Genomic DNA, 17600 nt, shown 5'->3' on the forward strand with positions numbered 1-17600 from the left:
TTTTAATCTATCTAGCAGGGTCTTAATTTAATTCTACTGTCTTACATCTTTTTCTTTTTTATGTGGAAGTTTATATTGACTTATTCTTCCTTCCACATCACTACTATTGCTTTAAATCATCCAAATATGGTTGAAGAAATTTTAATTTAGTGTATCACCACATTGTATCATTGACATTCCAACTTCACATTTGCTTCAATACTTTTTTACAATATTATTAGCATCTTCATTTTTACCAAAGATCACATTTTAAACCAACATATATGTTGAATCTCTTTTCAGAACTAGTTGGATAATATTTTTTGTGGCTTTTTCTTTCTAGAGTAATAGCATATTTGATTTGGATAAACTGTAAAAATCACTGCTATCAAAACAGGTCAGTTAACACATTTTTTCTTTTTACTTTCATCACTTCGTTGCTTTGTATAATCTTTGTTTTGTTACCTGTCGTTATGCAAATATTAGAGCTAAGAATACAAGACAGAATGATTTTTTTATTATTATTATTTTTAATTTGTTCAAGCACTCATGGCTATTTCTCACTATTACCACACACAGCATTAATTACATGGACCATAATTGCTCAGTAAGGACTACAAACATCTATGCATCAAAGACATTACACACAAAACTATGTATTTGCTATTTGTTATACGTCCTGACACTTTCACACACAGCCAAATAAAGAACAGACATGGTCCATTCACAATTTAAAAGGAAGATTTTTATAAACTCATGCAAAGTCTGAATTCGAGGGGCCAGATTTCTTTTCCTCATGAAAAGGGCATTTAGTGTTGGTTATGTATAGGACATGATATATCCTTTTATAAATCTGACATTAGTGAATTAATAAATGGTAGAAGCTTATCCATAAATCACATAATCACGTCCACCTCTGGCAAGTGGCAACCTGGAATCACTATGAGAGGTACGGATTTCCCTAATGTGAAGCAAAGATCCTGCTCATCTCAATCCCATACATCTGCATTTTACCTCCAAATACTGCTTATAAACATTATAGATCTTCACCCAAAGCAGTTTCTCCTCAGCTATGTTGTTTTGCATGAGTTCTTCTGGCCCAGTGATACTAATGGATACCCTTCTCCAGTTATTTTTCCTAATCCGTATTTCAAAATCGTCCCTTCCACTTACCTATTAATTTATTACTGATAAACTGGAGCAATTACAGGATAAGAGTGAGGTGGCCTCACAGAAGCTTGAACGCTTTGTGCACCAAGAGTCATCACAATATTTTAGCTAGAAGGCATCACAAGGGTTAAAATAATATGAATTATCAGCATTTCTGAGAACCATACTGCAAAAATGCTGAAATTCAACCAAGTCGTACCATGTATACATTCCACAATAACAGCTATTTCTGTCTCCCTGCATACGAGTCTGTAACTCAGGTATAGAAAGATAAATAATGTAAGACAACATAAGGAAGACAAAAATATTAGGTTGGCATTTGCTATAGGCAAAATACATATCAGTAGTCACAGTAGTAAAAACCAACACGAAACAAAAGCGAGGAAGCTTCACATAGGCAAATTTCACCAGCTTCTTACCATGAAAGGAATGCAGGACTGGACCAACCCTTCTGGGCCATCACAACCAGTCTATTGTTATTATAAGGAAACATGTAACTTAATACTGCCCATGAACGTACCAGATTCCACCCTAATAACCATCTTTGCCCTTCACTGCTCCCCTTCCTGGAACGTCTTAATGCTCTACAGCTATTTGGGCTAGGAACCAGTCCTACTCCCAGTGAAACTTGCTTAATAGTCACGTACCCTAGCAGTTCATTTGTTACAGTTCACATCTAACAACTCTATCCTATCCACATAGCACTCATCTTCCTGCACATTTTATTTCCCTTCTGTGGAAGCAGGACTGTTTCCTAGTTCTTAACCAGCATTGCAAACATTCTGTTCAAGAAATATGTGATACAAGGCAAGCTCATTTTTTAAACCCAATGGCAGTAAGTCTTACTGTCACTAGCTTACAACTTCCGGTTAACAGATCAGGGAGAAAAATGCTGTTGCAATTTCAGTGCAATTACTGTGAAGGTGTACCTTCCAAGCGAGATGGAAAATAATAATACTATGAAAACGAGCATTTTAGAGCAGCCAAGACAAAATGAAATCATGTTTTAGCACCAGTAAGAACCACTTTTATTATGGATAAATATGGCATGTGGAATACACATTTTTGGCATGTTCATCACCTATTTTCCAATTTTTCAAATCTTCCTCTAGCCTGTAGACCCCAAAGATGATTTTTGAATGTTATTCTCATCCTACTATTTTTTAAGTTCTATCTGTTCTAGAATCAACATAACAGGACCCTACTCCTCCTTCTTATCCTATTTTCTTTTTGAGGTATGCTGGAATATGGAAGAAAAGCAGCTACGGTGCGTGACCAAGATGAGCACTGGGTTCTGGCCCACTGAAGACCAGTAGCAGTTGGCACTAATCGGAAAGGAAACAGGCATTAGTACAGCTACTCCAAAGCCAGACAGAGCTCTGGATGGGTAATTAACCAGCCACAGACAAGTCCCTTGTGACTCCTCCACAAGATCTGTTACCAGACGGTAGAAAAGCTACTTCTCTCTTCTCTTTCATTCTCTTCAACAATGTGAATTGGAAGACTCTACTCATTTCAGTTTTTGTTGTTGTTGTTGTTGTTTGTTTGTTTGTTTTAAAGAGACTTGAAAACTTTCATTTAACAATTATTTCCCAACCAATGAGTTGATCCTGCAAACTCCCTCTTTAACAAAACAAAGGGACTGCTTGTTTTAGGTGGGAATCATAGGAATGGGTTCCTACAGTTTATGCTATTTCTATCTGAAAATTTATTTCCCTGAAACTAAGCTTCAACCTCTGTAAAATGATATCAAAAATATAGTGAGATGAAAATCAATTATATTTTTACCCTGCATATTCTCCTGCAGAGTTCTGTTAGTTTAATGATAGCAGAAAGCCCTGCACATGCTTTTATTCATCCGTTTTACTTTTGGTAGTTATTTTCATGAGTAAATTCTTATCTACTATGTGCTTATCTAGTTCTTAAAAGACTAACATGGAAAAAAGATGTAAGCTTGCTTTTGCAAGGCATTATGATAATTTTTCATTATTAGTCATTTTGTTTTTACTAGTTCAGATAATGGTATTATTAATCTCATGCAGGGTAGATAGAATTCTCAGAAGTTTTAGAAAAAGGATAAAGAGTCCTAAAAACAAAAAGAAAGAATGAAAGGATGAAATACATACTGGCACCCTGCTCCCTAAGTTCACAGGGTAGCTCTACCTAATACAAATTTAGTGCGGATCAAGACTGCAGGATGTCCACATCTGAATAGCAGCTTGAGTTCTGTACTCAGAGCATTCTGAATTGCAGTGCATGAATAAAACTGAGAAGTCAGTGTGTGTCAAAGCAGAGGGACCGTATGAAACCTTGACAGCTGGACCAACAGAAACCTCATGAATTTCAGAAAGAAGAAGTGTAAAGTTCTGTACCTTGGGTAGAATAATTTCATTCTTCAGCACAGGGTGAGATAGGACCCAAAAGTCACAGTGGACACCAAGTTAAATATGTGCTCATTGTAAGACAAATTGCACACTGGTCTGCATTGGGAAGAGCGTGGTCAGCAGATTGTGGGAAATTATCTCAACTCTACACCGTGCTGTGAGGTTGCACTGCTACTGCAGTCTGGGGCCTCTTAGTTCAAAAGCCATGTTGAGAAAGTGCAAACTCCAGCAAAGAAAAGATCTCCTCTCCCTCAAAAAGGAGGTTAAGAGAAGGACAGTGACTATATAGAAGAACAGTGGACTATAATTATCTGCAGGGGAGTTACAAAGATGATGAAACCAAATGCTACGTAACAGCAGACAGTAAAATAAGGGGAAACAGCCACAAGCTCCATGGAGATAAGAAAAACTTCTCTGCCAACAGGGCAATGTGCCACTGGAACAGGTGGCCTCAAAGCAGTTGAGATTTTGAAGATGCAGCTAGACAAAGGCACAGCTGATCTGATCTAGTGCTGGCAACAGTTCTGCTAGGAGCTGAAGGTCTAGATAACCTCCAGAGGTTTCTTCCAGTTAATATTCCTGTTATTTTGATACATTTCAAATAATTCTCACATGAGCACAGGGAAAAGTACAGACAGAATCAGGACAAATACAACTACCTACATCCAATACACATTCAATATATGCCCCCGCAGTCTACATGGTGTTGAGCATTGTACAACAGTTTTCCTTCTTTTCTGTGGAAAAATGGAAACGTGTGCCCTAGTTCCAGAGTTTGCCCTGAGATATGTATATTCATAATGGATACAAGATAGAATTGGGGATGATGCTATTAACTGAGCCAATGGCACAAAGAAAGGATGCTTTTTTAACAGGATAGCTAATGGACATTCTAAGACCTGATTTCTTGAAAACCCTGTTAAAAAGGAAAACATTTGTATACATTGACAACTAAAGAGGTAAATTATTCTCAATGCTTTTTCTTTGTTTCCTCCTTTTTCCTTCCTTTCTTTTTTTCTTTTTTCCTTTTGTCTTTTCATTTTCCTTCCTGCCTTCATGCTCTCACATTTTTTTTTAAATTCACATTGTGTCTTTCACGGGGTCCAGAGGAGTGATTTGGCACACTGGTTAACACCAGTATCCAAAGTATACAGGCTATGCTTTCTTTACAGACTGTTTTTCAGTAAGTGGGCAGCCAACAGATGTTCTTACACAAACTGCAAAGCTGACAACCTGCTCACCCTCAGGAAGGTACTGGCAGTCCCTCCTCACACTTCTGTCACCTTCTCCCAGTCACTAGGGACATCATCCATCTTTACCTCTGCAACCTAGGTAGATCTACACGCCATACACCACCTAGTGCATCCAGAGCTTAAGCAAGCATTACTCAAGAGTACTCAAAGTGTAATCATCCCATTTTCAGTATTATTGCAAGGGCTGCAGAGGCAGGTTTTCTATGTAAAGCTAAAGCAGTAAGTGATAATTTAAGAATACAGATGGGAGACTGCAGTTCTAATGGATTATGAGGAACACGTCTCTTATTTTTCTCTATGGTGGAGAAAACCATCCCTGCACATTTTTATTTTGTTCATATTAGCTGAGATCTAAGTGAATAATTTATTCCATTAAAAATGGAAGCAGGAACACTAAGAAATAAGACAACTGAACTAAAAATAAGGATATCTGTATGACTGAGTCCCTGAAAAATATCTGTATTGAAAAGCAACTGAAAAGACCATTTTGCTTCTACAGATTCAATTAGAAATTGTATACAATTACTGACATCTATTATGGCACTTAGTTCTAGATTGCATTACGAAAGTATCAGGTTAAAAACTGATAGCTGTAAATCTAAAGATGTTAGGGAGCACAAAAATATGTGTTACTAAGGATCTAATTGTATTGCAGTACAGATTAACAGCAGTTTGTTCAGACTTGATTCCAAGCAGAGCTAGGTCCTCTATCTTCTCAGGGGGCCGACTCCTGCCAGGCTGTCTAACACTTCTGTTAATGTTGCTCAAACCCTTGGAGTCTCAGAAATCTCTTTATGAATATGTGATGCAACAACAGGACAGGTTAGATACATGGCCATTCTCATAATGCAACAGACCATCACCCTCCACTTTGATATCAATAATTTAGTACCAAAAAAGGCTACCTTTATCCACTGAGTTTCAGTGAAGTCATTAGAACATTTTCTCAGCAAAGAAATGTTTGCATTCTTATTTTAAGTAAATCAGCTTAGCAGAAACCCTGTTGCTCAGGAAGAAATCTTTTTTTTTCTACCCTTGCCAGATGGCATACATTAGTCATCATTTATTATCCTCATATTTTCAAAATCTCTGAACAAAATAGGCAAAGCTACTGCTACATATTTGAACATGACACACTGAAACTCAGCATATAACTTAAGATGTCTCACAAGAAAATTGCTTCAAAATAAAAGGTTTGCAAAGCCTTAATATATTATGTTATATAATTAAGAGTCTTCTCATATTAATTCCTACTCCCTGGGCATCAAAGATTTGGATTAATTCTTAACTGTGGAAATGTATTTTTGTATCCAAAGTAAAATGCATGTATCAGAATAAAAACTGCTTATCAGAGGAAGTGACTCCATTTAAGGGAAATAATTGAACTGATCGCCCTTCTGCAGATCAGCCATGCAGAAAACCAGACACAGATATCATTTTACGTTTATGTTTGACCAGCAATGGTTCCTCACTTTTAATTGCTCCTAGGGCACCCTCATCCCCACATCTCTGAGAATAAAGGTTTAAACGGATTTCAGATTCCTGAGGACTAGGATTCTCACTGGAAAAGAAGTGCAGAGCTTGTGTAGCCAATATACCACAAGGAATCAGTTAAATGCTCACATGGACTCCACTTTCGGTAGCTAAATTTTCTGTATGTTTTCAATCAAGTAGTAGCTGTCCTCCTTACATAGTAACTGCTGAACAACTCGATTAAAAAGACACTCCATCTAGAAATATATACTAAAGAAAAAACATTTCTGCATATGCGTGAACAAAAATCTGAGATTTTTTTTTCCAAAATTCAAAAGGCAGTAGCTGGAAAAGTATTGAGGTGGCTAATCCATTTTCAGATGTTAACTTGTAATGTGTCTTTATGCATTCAGAAGTCTATTTGGGGAAAATCTATCCAGAAGTCAGAGTCTAAACACATTCTTTAATTTACAAAAATTTCTACTACAAGTAAAAAAAAATTAGCTTCTGCCACAGTTGTGAAAGTCTTGAAGAATAAAAAAAGAAATGAATGCTTTGGCTCAGCGGTAAAATCCAGGGCAACTCTGGGCAGGAATTTAGCATGAAGCTAAGAAATATCTTCAGCCTTCTGTAGCTCTTCATAGGACACAACCATACTACCAGAGATCCACGTTTTGGCTCTTACTACTGGTACATCCAATAGCAATGTTGATATTTAAGAGTCATTACCAGACACGCATTCTATATTCAGGAGGTACTGCTGACACTAAGTAATTGCTACACACTGTGAGCATTTTTAAACCAGTTTATATAAAACTGAAGGGATGTCATGTTCTTAATAGCACTGCTGAATGACAAATCTCACTCACAGAATTATCACTGTTTCCAAAGAGGATACAAAATGTTTTCATCTCATTTGAACTGTGAATTCACAATCATCTGGTACAGCCACAATTAACAGTTCCACTCTCTAGACCTCAAGCAGGCATGGATGCCTGCAAGAAAAGAATGCACAATGGGACAGCTCAGAAATACTGGGCACGGCCAATGAGCAAAATGGATTTGTAAGCCATATGCTGAAATGTAATTAAATTCAAGTGCAATTAAATTCCGCTTTTTGACCAATGTAATCTGAAGTAAAATTTGAATAACTTAAGTCACCAAAACAGTATCTCAATTTTCAAAAACAGTTTTAGGTTGCACTAATGCCCATGCTTTCATCTGCCAGATGCTGGCAGCCACAGATAGATGACTAAGCAGATCATGTTTAACACTGATTACTTTTTTTTTATTTCCTGCAGTCACTTCCCCTAAATGCGCTGTAAACCTGCATTTCGCCTCTGAATGTGATTGCTTCTCATACATTTAATCATGGTGTGTTTTTTTTTCCCATTTTACCTCGTAAATAACACAATTATGGAGATATAGTTACACACCTCAGTTCTATAAAGATTGATTTGTACAGACAGGAAAATGGTACATCCAGATGACAATTTTTCATGCTGGAAACAAGCCTCTGTGTAGACCCATTCTATTTTTGTACATGCTGTACAAAATTTTTGCATTTTCTATGTGTATGTTATTACACACACTATTCCTACTCTCCTACATTCTCTTGTACAGCACAGGCTTTTTCTGATTCATACTGTTCTGAAGGAACAAGGTAAACGGCATGATTTTGGAAAAGTACTCATGAGTGACTAAATATGTAACTGACCCACCAATTTACCATCAACTGAAAAATTATCCAAAAAAAAAAAAAAAAAAAGGAACAATTATCAAGAAAATATTTCTCCACCAAAAGGAAAGTTTGAGTTCTTCTGAGTACAGTACATCACTTAGCAATAACTATACTTACAAAGTGTGAAAGGCAAGTTGTAGAAATGCCAATAGGTAGCGGAGTGCAAGTTTCAACCCTAAATCCATACTAACTCCTACTGAAGATTAAGCACAGCTTGCCAAACGATCTGAATTGCACAACAGAAAGCAGGCCAAGCAAGCAATAAAGAATATAACTTGAATAGAACCCAAATTACTTGGGTGTATTTCTGCTGCCCTCTTATTTAATTGATTATATTTAGGAAAATAAACTCAGCAAAGTAAGGAAGTAGGAAACAATGCCTGTGTATACTGTCACATATTTTTACCTTATGCAGTTGACTAGAGTCAGTGTCAAGAAATGAATTAAACGTATCTAGTCAGAAAACAGCATTAAAGTAATCTTAAATATATTCTGGTACTCTCCAGCAATTTTGTTTATAAGGGAGCAGATTTTGGCTAGACACTGTGGGGAGGGAGGGAACATACTCAAATTCTCAGAGAATTTTTAAACCATGAGAATGTTCTAATCCCTGTAAATTCGCCTCTGACCGTACAGAAACCAACAAGCAGAAAACAAACAGGTGCACTGACAGCAACAAATCCAGTACTTTATAAACTTACGTTAGAACATAGAAAACTTTCAAATGTTCTGAGACTAGTAACAAGCCCACTTTTTATGTTTAACTAGCATTTCTTTAAAACAGACTTCCCAGAATGTTCAAAGTGAAATCAAAAAAAAAAAAAAGGGCAAGGTGGGTTAAAAAAATGCATTTCAGCAATATTTCATTCATGTACAAAATAGAAATATACTAATGACTACCAACAAAGATGACATACTTGTCATTGTCTTCAATCTACCCTGCTTATATATTCTCTCTTCTGGTCTTTTCCCCTCCCTGCTTTTTTTTTGTGGGAAAGCAGTGCTCCCTACGTGCACTTTAAGAAGGATATGACTTACTGTTATTACTTTCATTTATTTTATTTGGAAAATTAAACAAGCAAATAATTTAAGTGTTTAAGTCTTTTCATAAGCTAGCAGTAGGATTTAATTTTTTTTATGAACAATGAATGAAAATGGCTTTAATTTCAAATATTCTATCTAAAATACACTCAAAAATATTTCAAAATAAGGCAGTTCAGTCTACCACCTATTCCCTTGTCCTTTTCACTTTCTTTTCCCCCAGCAAGCATCTTCAAACATAACAGTCTACAAGATTCATTGTATTTATTTCATTTTTTCTTTCCTTTGCACATATTGAAACGGAGCAGAGAAATAAAGCAGGACAGGATACAGAAGTGAAGTATTTTAAAAAATCAGTAAGTGGTTTAGAATACTAGAGGAGGTAAATCCTCTAGACTGGGATAATAACGTTAAGAAATTTGATCAGACAAAGAAATGTGTATTTAGTTCTTTGTTTCTTGTTTAATGTTTCCCAACATCAGACCAGCATTAGAATTTCACACGGACGGTGTCGAATGCAATGCATGTTGTGGATATGATGCTTGTATACTGTGGAGTATCGTAGTTAGATAACATGTTCAATTGTGAAAAAATCTAATGGCTTTCTGGTAATGACATGCTACATGTTCTACATGTTCTATAACCTCTTCGGATTTTTTTTTTCTAGGAAGAATTTCTTATATAGTTAGATATACATTAATTTACATTGTATTTTTTAGGAGGTAATATGCAGTACTGCACTATAAAAAATAACTCTCAGAGTAATTCTGGGAAGACTGCACTACTTATGAGCAGACAGCCTGCCAGAGCATTAGAAATCATAAGCTACAAAAATGTCAACAGCAACGATGTTAATGAAATAAACTTTTACCTATAGGAGAGGGCAGCATAGAATACTTCTTGTAGATACTGTTCAAAACAAAGATGTGAAGAACAGAAAAAGAGTTTATCTGAACTGACAGCAGAATGGTCTGCAATACCCATGAAAATGCAAAAGCACAACTTTATCCTTGATTGTCGCAGTTTGCTGAACAAACTCTACTACTTATCCTCACCTACGATTGTTTCTGAACCAAATGGCTGAAGTGTCTAATAAAAATTTTACTCCTCAATCATCAAAGAAATCCAAGCTTTTCTCCTGACAAGATATTGATGAGTTAATACTTTGAAGTAAATTCCAGATATGCAAAATTTAAATTGACTGAAGAAACTGGGATTTTCCTGCAGGAAGACAATGCAGGGTGATTCCCATTTTGTGTGGCCAGTAATTAAGTATTTGGATAACAATGAAAGGAAAGACCTCTATATTTCTTTCAACTGGAACAGAAGGTTCAATGAACATGAGAAGTGCATTTTGTTTATTCATCAGACTAGTGAGGGTCAGATTGTTCTGGCCGTTTCATAATCATGAAAATGCTGATTTCTGGAGCAAACAGTTGCAAGGAGAACTGTACTCTTTCGCCATAATAGTCTTCAATGGAAACCCTTTGCTCCCTAAAATAAAAGGTATTAGCCCTTACATTCCTTGCAAATCTGGACCACAAGGAAAAGAATTAAGAGGTGGGATGGTTCTCTGTACACATCGAGGAGCTCCAAGAAAGAAAAAAAAATAGCACGGTTAAAACACCAAATTCATACTCTGTCCACATACGAGATCAGTGACATATATGTCTTCATTTCATCTGTGCTCAGATACTGGTAGACTCTTCTGAAAATTAATATTAAAAATTAAGAATTTATTTAGCTAGTTTCTAGTAATGGCACCATATTGAAGACTTACTATTTTCTTTATTTTAACCTATATGCCACACTAGTAAAGTGTTCAGCGGAAGTAACGGTAAGTGTACTAGCTTAGAAACAAATAAACATCTGGAATACTACCATAGTCATTGCTGAAACACTAGAAATACTTACAAAATTAAAAAGTAAATTGAAAGAAACGGAATAAAGTTGAAAAAAATGTGTTCATTCTTCAACCCTTATACCTTTTAATTCAAATAAAAAAGATTTCTTACATAGCATTCCCTCCCCAAAAAAATCTTTAAAAAGTACTCAAAGGCAATATATTAGACTTGGCCTAAAATAACTATATAAATTCCTGTGATCTACAGATCAAACCTTAGCGATAAAGTCTGCAACTACTGATAGAAAGAAAAATATGAAACTGCCTGCCCTGAAGCCAAATTTCTTTCTTCTCTACAGATGAATCAGTTTTTATTCTCTCTTGTCAAATGTTACTAACATTAGTTAGTACTCCCCCAGCAGCTGCTGCAATTACAGTTCCAGATTCTGCAAGTGACTAGGCTTGTTTGTTTCTTTAATCACCTAGCTAGCCTTAATATTAAAGGCAGTAAGCAGTGCTCAAAAAATCTCACACACTTCTAAGTGTATCCTTGCAATTTCAGTTATAACACAAAGTAATTTTCTTCCTCATTCCAACACCATTTAGTAGCCCAGGAGATTAATTTAGGTTGAGTTTCTTATTCCATTTTCCACTTCTCCACACAGAGCAATATTTATCAGGAAGATTGTCTTGTTTTTATTATTCCTACCTGAACTGCATCTAAGCTTTTTTCACTTATTTCAGAGATCAGTCTTGATTTCCAGAGAACACCCTGTCTGGAACAATATATTTGTAAGTACTCTGTCACAGTTTCAAGTTCACTTCCACTATCTCTATAAGGCAGTCTGAGTATACCAACACCTGCTTTTTCCCCATCCATAAAACAGCTCTCCAGGTGATGTAAAATAACCCAGTCCCTAAAACTTGCTCGCAGCTACTCAGTGAAATAGCCCCTAAAGCATATTTACAAGTTGTGTTCTCACAAGTAATTATATGGAACGAGATACTTCCCTTTTGGAAAAAATATAGACTTTTTACACCTCAGGAATTGTAATCAGGTCTACCAAAACTATTTTCAAGCAGGCGAGAAAAATGATTACTTTTATTAGATACAAATCACAGAGACATAGAATACATTCTTCAGTTGTATGCACAGAATTTCAACAACACTCCTTTGCTCAAGATGTTTATGTGGAGTCAGTCCTGTATTTTTCCAACTTCTTCTACTTCCATACTTGTTAAGATGAAAAAGTGATCATTAGGAATTCAGTCACAGCTTGGCTAATTTGATCTCATACATTCTACGGAAATGTGCTCATAAATTTATATGAGACATTCCTATGTGTTTGTATATATATGTTCTACTAATGATACACAGCCTGCCTGGCCCACCTGGACAGTCCATCCCAACTGTCATTTTGCCAATGAGACAGGGAGAGTATGTACAGCCAAAAAGTCAAAGTCTATGTATTACAGTTAAAAATGGGCACTTAGTACATTTAAGTGAGGACTCAAGTACATGAAAAAAGCAGGATAAAAATCAAGAGAGTTGGTTCCTTGTTTTAAGAATATACAAACATTACCAATGAACAGGTACCAGTGCTTATGGGACTGTGTTAAACTGTAGCTAAAATTTTGATGTAAAACTATTTGGCTGGACAGAATGAATCACCATCATGTGTTAAAAAAAAATCAGAAAAACTACTGTATTATTAATAGCGTTCATCACCTCCAGAAGAAGGAGAGAACCCGTTATATTGTAAACCTAAGGTGTCATCTGTTAACCTATTCCTCATTGTCTGTGCAGGATGGATATTAGGATTAGGGCCACAACTTCCTCCTTTGATTTTGAACATTTTATGTTATCTCTCAAGTATGAAACTGTTTACAACACTGGAGAAATTCAGATTACAACAGTGAAGAATTCTTCTGTTGCATAAACATACAAAAAAATAAGAAACTTCATCACATCTGATGAATGTGAGTGTCTAAGTGAGAACATTTTACAGCCAGAAAAGGTGAATTCAAAATGTTATGACTCCCACTGTTCGAATGATTTGAAGATTGAAGAACGCTCTAATAAAATTTTATGATTCTATTTTAAGTTTAAGATACAAATCTCTCCATCTTAACGGCCTGGAAAGACACTAAGACATGGAAATAAATTTATACAATACTTTGATCTTCGAAATAGCTATTTGACGCATTGACATATATTCTCACAATCTGGTACTACGATATGCAATGGCCAGTTTAAATACTGGAAAGACTGAGGTTTGAAACCCTTAACCTGGGATAAAAGTTAAAAGGAATTTCCTCTGCAAGTCCCTAAATCAATATTACTTTAGCATAGGCAAATACCATTTTATACTCTTTTGCTAATGGGCCATTTTATATTGCAAGTTTTCTACTGTATGATTCCATAACAAACACCAATCCTTTTAATCTGGAAAGAGTTGAGGGTCTTCATCTTTGCAGAAAAGACATTCAACTCTGCAAGATGAGACATTCAATACTCTGCAAGATGAAGTCCTCAAAGATGAACAAAATGCTTTAATTAAAACTATTTCTTTTGCTCAGTGCTATTTCTAACTTAGGATTTGCCAAAGGCATTGTTTTACTCATGTTTCGATGGAATACTTAGCAGCGTGAAATAGATGGCATCTCCTCTGTAGCAAAACCGAAAGGTTGACTTCTGCCTAAGGCATCTTTTATTTTCTATGAAAGCTTAGAGGTAGAAACTGAAGCATGATAATTGAACCTTGAAGAAAAAAGTAGTGACATTATAACAACTGTTTGCATGAAGCGATAAATATTTTGTATTGAGTTATTTAATTTTTCAGATTAAATTGATAGCGTTAATAAATATTAAAGCTATACCATACTAAATGGAACATGCTGATAGTTGGTAAACCCTGCTTATATGGCTCCAAGTAAAGATGCAGGTTACTATCAACAAAAAATAGATAATTCCCCTAATTGTTTTTTTAATAAATTTCAGCATTTGCATTTATTATACATGGCATATTAAAAAGGTAGTTTTCATATTTTCTAGTGCCCAAGGCAGTGGAAAGAACAAATGATGTAATACAAGTGGGTAAAACCTGAGGCAATAATACATCATAGTCAAAATCCAATGTTTTTGCTTAAGCAAATTTGCACTCAAAAGTTTTGCCGTTTTCCTTTGGTTAAAGGTATCAAAGCAGCAATCTCCTAGTGAGGTATGTCAGAACTAATGTAGCTGTATGCAGTTCACTGTAATTGAAAATAATTCATGCCGTCACATTTACTGTAACGAGAGGTCACATCTCAAGGGCCATAAATGTTGTTCACATTAATCGTAACTGACACCTTCCTCCTCCTTCAGGGAAATTCAGCCATATTACAAGGCTTAGCTCACGTCCTTTTTAAGCATCTGAACTTCCTTCTGTTTTCTGGGGAAAGGGGGGAGGGTGAGGGAAGAGGTTATTTGGGGTGGGGTGGGGGGTCTGCTTATTTATTTGTTTAAAAATAAGCAAAATAACAGCAACAAATTGTGCCTTGTACATTATACAGTTATCTCACAGAAAAGCACGATAAATACAATTACATTGATCTCCAAAATTCCCACAGATGACTAAAAATAATGATTTACAATCTGCCTATTCTGGGTGGGAGCACAAACAGTCCCTAAATAACACATGCATACATGCCATGTTCAAAAGCAGTAGTTAAGAATGCAACATACTACACAACCACCAAGTGGACTGCATACATTAATCTTTTACTAGTAATGAAAGACAGTACAATTGTGGAATGCTAAGATCACATAACAAACGTATTTCTTTTTGAACAATAAATATGTATCCAGCATGCCTGGACATGAATCTCTATTCTCAACGTTTATATATTTCAAGACTGTTATTTAAATTATGACAGCATTTCCTTTCTGCAATATGAACAAGTTACTTGCTTTTTTACTACATATAAGACTAAACCTTTTGTTTTGTTTGACAGAGCCACATGATTGAAGAAAGCTCTTGAAAGCACAGAAAACATGTACTCCATGTATAATTAATACGGTTTACAAAAAGTGACAAGCTTTTAATTCTGTATGCTTAGTTTATCCTGGAAATAGGGTTAAAAGTTTGAAGTTGCTGAAGGATTAAAAATGGCATGCAAAAATGCATTGGAGATAGTATGATGTACTTGTTGACCAGAGAATAACCTTCATTTCTTGGTTTGATTTTTGTTGGGTGGAGCAATAACTGACAAACAGCATGTTAGCTCAGACTTAAAAGCCTGTTTGTTTGTTTGTTTGTTTTCCCCTGACATTCATTCATAGAAATGCAAAATGTAAGTTCTCATTTCTTCACATGAGCAAATGTTTATTAGACACAAAGTCACTGATGACTCTCAGAATTAAGTATTAAACCAGTGAAGAACAAAATAGGAACACAAAGGCAGCTTCAATTCTACAATATTGTATATTACAATAAATTGTTATTTTTGGAAGGCATTTTAGATCTAAAACAATTATTTAAAATGGCCATATAGCCATGTAAGAATATCTGCTGTATGATTATTTTCTAGCAGAGTAATGCCATGGATTATTCCTGTTATTTTTTGTTAATCTTAACTATCCTTACATTTTTAACAACATCACTCAACACTTCAAAAATAAACCTAGGTTTTGGTTTGAAACAGGTACCCACTTCACATTTGAATATTTCCACACTATCATATTTTTCTTGGGCCACTATCTACAATACTCTGTAAGAAGGTTCTTGTGCCAAGCATAGGTAGGAATGAAAATGTAACTTATATTTAAAAATGGTTCTCCAGCTTTGGTTTTCTCACCTGAACTGTAATTCCATTGTTTTCTCTGTATGAGGCACTTCAGCCCAAGTACTACACTTATTCCTAATTCCACAGATTGTCATTAATCCTGTATAATGCCAAGATATTATCCTTTAGGAAAAGAGCTCAAGAATGAGTGAAACTATATTCCAATAAATCATCATGCCATTACTGCCTCATCGTTACAGAAAATATAAATAAATACCTACAGGCCCTTCTAACCAATGAGACTTTTGGTTTACAAAGACCATCTTTACTGTTTTACTAAGAATAAGCCAATTTTTTTAAAAAAATGCATTTAGGTAAGAAGTGCAATATTACTGAAGCCTAAGAGACTACCACTATGTGAACCAGGTGCTTGCTTAGTACTCTGGGTAATTCAGCAACTCATCATTCACCACTTCTAAAGGCTATGCAGAGAACCAGCAGTAGCACCAGTTAAGTCCTGAATAAACTATTTTATCTTTTTGCAGATATTTTAAGGCTTATTTTTGTACAATAATATTCACTAACAAAACAGTCTAGTACTTTATTAGGTTTGGGGGTTGTTCAAGAGATATTTTATTAAAACATCAGTAAACTCATCAGATTTCTGAGTTTCTCCAATTTTATTTCTTGATTCTTCACCACACTCTTTCCCAGCACAGATGACAGCATTTCAATATGTGAAGTTGTCCCAGTTTTGGGGGCCCAATCCTCCAAACATGAATGTCTTGTTCACTCCCACAGGATGTCTGTTCCTCTATCTCACCCCTCCAGTGTTTAGAAAGCTTTCTAATCTCCAATATAACTTTACTCACAGCTAGTTGATACCCAATTGTTCTTGAGCCAACGCTAAAGTTTAACTTAAGCAGCTTCTCTCTCCATCATATTCCCCCAATGAAATTCTCCCACAGTCTTCAATTTTCCTAGCTGAAAAACGTCAAGCTGTTACAGTTCACTCTTACAAAAAAAAAAAAATCTTTCCACAATCATCCTATTATCCTAATTAATTGATCCAATAGAGGATTATGAATTTACCCTCTATCAGAAAGCAATTTCAACAGTGTCAGAGTAAGCACATAAATCTGTTATTTAATTTTAAAACACACATTTATTTACATGTCTCTACTTCAGTGAACATTTCTAAACTTCAAACCCTTACTTCAGGGTCAAAACTGTCCCCACTTGAACTCCATCAAAGAATCATCTCTAGTTTTCTCCAATCACCTTTGATCAATATTTCTTACACTATTTTTTGAGACACCATAGGCTGACATTTCAGCCAGGGCACCTCAACTATTTTCCCCCTCTAAAAAATTTACAGAGCTTTATAACATTGAACATGTTGGAGTTCTTTGCATGGGGTTCCTCAAAATGTATGTGAACTTTCTTAGAAGAAAAAATGACTGTTTATTTTGCCTAAAGTTGTCTTTTCCCATGTTACACAAGCCTTGATGATATCTGCACTGTTATGTATTTATCTTCTCTAAAGTTAAACAATATTCTCATCTAAGTCAAAAGGAACAGTACTGAACCTAGAACTTGGAAAGTATCCAGTGACACTTCATTGTAATAATGTTTTGTTTGTATGAAAGATGTTGGACAAATACAAAGCCTTTTTTCTATTGTTACAAAACAAGGTTGGATCAGGTATTCAGGCTATATACTTCTCATTTAGATTGTGGCAGTGATAAAAGCAGAGACAAGCTAGCCAGGCAATCAGCCCCTGATATTACTGAAAAAATCCACATTTCTGTTAAAAAAAAAAAGTCATATTAGAGGGCAGAAGGACTTTTACCTTTATTTGCCATCTTCTAGAAGCATGATTTTCAGGGACTATGCTATGTAGCTGTTTATTTTCGTATTATGTTTCCTCTACTGCATACTGACATAGA

The 17600-nt window shown here is 35.5% G+C and overlaps 1 protein-coding gene across 19 annotated transcripts in view; it reads right to left on the bottom strand.

The window, feature by feature from the left end:
• CACNA1D (calcium voltage-gated channel subunit alpha1 D) overlaps positions 1-17600 on the bottom strand; it is a 188890-nt gene that overhangs the window by 121081 nt on the left and 50209 nt on the right. The gene's annotated exons all lie outside the window — the stretch shown is intronic.

This window comes from Cygnus olor, chromosome 10, assembly GCF_009769625.2.
Source record: "Cygnus olor isolate bCygOlo1 chromosome 10, bCygOlo1.pri.v2, whole genome shotgun sequence".
Classification (NCBI taxonomy): domain Eukaryota; kingdom Metazoa; phylum Chordata; class Aves; order Anseriformes; family Anatidae; genus Cygnus; species Cygnus olor.